The 2,418-nt window shown below is 31.1% G+C and overlaps 1 non-coding gene across 1 annotated transcript; it reads left to right on the forward strand.

Annotated features, from left to right (window-relative positions):
- Positions 1-488: 488 nt before the first annotated feature.
- On the forward strand, positions 489-596 carry LOC130965016 (small nucleolar RNA R71). The gene has a single exon (XR_009081075.1). It is a non-coding gene; the product is annotated as a small nucleolar RNA R71 (small nucleolar RNA).
- Positions 597-2,418: the final 1,822 nt, after the last annotated feature.

Below are 2,418 nucleotides of genomic sequence, written 5' to 3' on the forward strand. Positions count from 1 at the left end.
CCACCATTATTAAAGCCTTGTTGAGGCTTTTATTGATCCTTCCATGAGAAATTTGGATGATTTCTCCATGAAGAATTATAGGTGTTTGCATAGGGTTCACCCATGTAATTCACTTCTACCATTGCAGGGTTCTCAAGATCATAAGCTTCTTCTTCAGAAGATGCTTCTTTAGTACTGTTGGATGCATTTTGCAATGCATTCAGACTCTGAGAAATCAAATTGACTTGTTGAGTCAACATTTTATTCTGAGCCAATATAGCATTCAGAGCATCAATTTCAAGAACTCCCTTCCTCTGAGGCATCCCATTACTCACAGGATTCCTTTCAGAAGTGTACATGAAGTGGTTATTTGCAACCATGTCAATGAGTTCCTGAGCTTCTGCAGGCATTTTCTTCAGGTGAATAGATCCACTTGCAGAATGGTCCAATGACATCTTAGACAATTCAGACAGACCATCATAGAATATATCCAGGATGGTCCATTCTGAAAGCATGTCAGAAGGACACTTTTTGGTAAATTACTTGTATCTTTCCTAAGCTTTATAGAGGGATTCACCTTCTTTCTGCCTAAAAGTTTGAACATCCATTCTAAGCTTGCTCAGCTTTTGAGGAGGAATGAACTTGGCTAAGAAAGCCGTGACCAGCTTATCCCAAGAGTTCAGGTTATCTCTAGGTTGAGAGTCCAACCATGTTCTAGCTCTGTCTCTTACAGCAAAAGGGAAAAGCATAAGCTTATAGACCTCGGGATCAACTCCATTGGTCTTAACAGTATCACAGATCTGCAAGAATTCAGTTAAGAACTGAAAAGGATCTTCTGATGGAAGTCCATAAAACTTGCAATTCTGTTGCATCAGAGAAACTAATTGAGGCTTTAACTCAAAATTGTTTGCTCCAATGGCAAGGATTGAGATGCTTCTTCCATGGAAGTTGGAATTTGGTGCAGTGAAGTCACCAAGCATCTTCCTTGCATTGTTGTTGGGTTCGGCCATGTCTCATTCTTTTTCGAGATTCTCTGTAAGGTTTTCTTTGGATTGTTGTGCTTTAGCTTCTCTTAGCTTCTTCTTCAGAGTCCTTTCAGGTTCATGATTTGCTTCAACAAGAATATCCTTGTCCTTGCTCCTGCTCATATGAAAAAGAACAGAACAGAAAAGAAGAGGAATCCTCTATGTCACAGTATGGAGATTCCTTTATGTGAGTAGAAGAGAAGAAGAATAGAAGAGGAAAAATTCGAACACAGAGAGAGAAGAGAAGAGGGTTCTAATTATGAGTAGAAGAGAAGTGTTAGTAAATATATAAATAAATAGAAGGAGATGAGAGAGAGAGGAGTTTTCAAAAATAATTAAGAAGAAAAGGAAGATAATTTTGTTTTTATTTTAAAATATAGTTAGAATTCGAAAATTAAGAAAGGAATAAAATTAAAAGTTAAAACAATTAGTTAAATAAAAAGATTTTTGAAAAAGAGGAAGGTGATTTTCGAAAATTAGAGGGAGAAAAGTAGTTAGGTGGTTTTGAAAAAGATAAGAAATAGTAAAGCAAACAAAAAATCAATTAGTTAATTGAAAAAGATTTGAAAATCTATTTTGAAAAGATAAGAAGTTAGAAAAGATTTTGAAATTGATTTTGAAAAAGATATGATTTGAAAAAGATATGTTTGAAAAGATATGATTGAAATATATTTTGAAAAAGATTTGAAAAAGAAATTTAGAAAGATTTGAATTTGAAAATTAAAGTTAATGACTTGACTAACAAGAAATCAAAAGATATGATTTTAAAATTTAAAGTTTGAATCTTTCTTAACAAGAAAGTAACAAACTTGAAATTTTTGAATCAAAACATTAATTGTTAATAAAGTTTTCGAAAATTATGAAATAAAATTAAGAAAAAGATTTTGAAAATTAATTTTTAAAATTTTCAAAAATAATAAAAAAAATGAAAAAGATTTGGTTTTTGAAAAAGATTTTGAAAAGATAGGATTTTTGAAATTGAAATCTTGACTTGACTAACAAGAAACAACTTATTTTAAAATATTTTTGACTAAGTGAACCCAAAGATTTCGAAATTTGTGAGAGAAATAAGGGAAATATATTTTTTTATTTTTGAACTTTTAATGATGAGAGAGAAAAAGAAAAGATATCATTTTTGTGTTTTTCTCTTTTTTTTTTCAGTAAACAGCAAGATTGACACAAGACATGAAAACTTAAGATCAAAACACATAATGCATGCAAGAACACTTTGAATGTCAAGATGAATACCAAGAACACTTTGAAGATCATGATGAACACCAAGAACTTATTTTTGAAAAAATTTTTAAGAAAAGAAAAACATGCAAGACACCAAACTTAGAAATTTTTCATGTTTAGACACTAATAATTCTAAAATGCATATGAAAAACAAGAAAAGACACAAAACAAGAAAAAT

The sequence above is a fragment of the Arachis stenosperma genome, chromosome 2, assembly GCF_014773155.1.
Source record: "Arachis stenosperma cultivar V10309 chromosome 2, arast.V10309.gnm1.PFL2, whole genome shotgun sequence".
Taxonomy (NCBI): domain Eukaryota; kingdom Viridiplantae; phylum Streptophyta; class Magnoliopsida; order Fabales; family Fabaceae; genus Arachis; species Arachis stenosperma.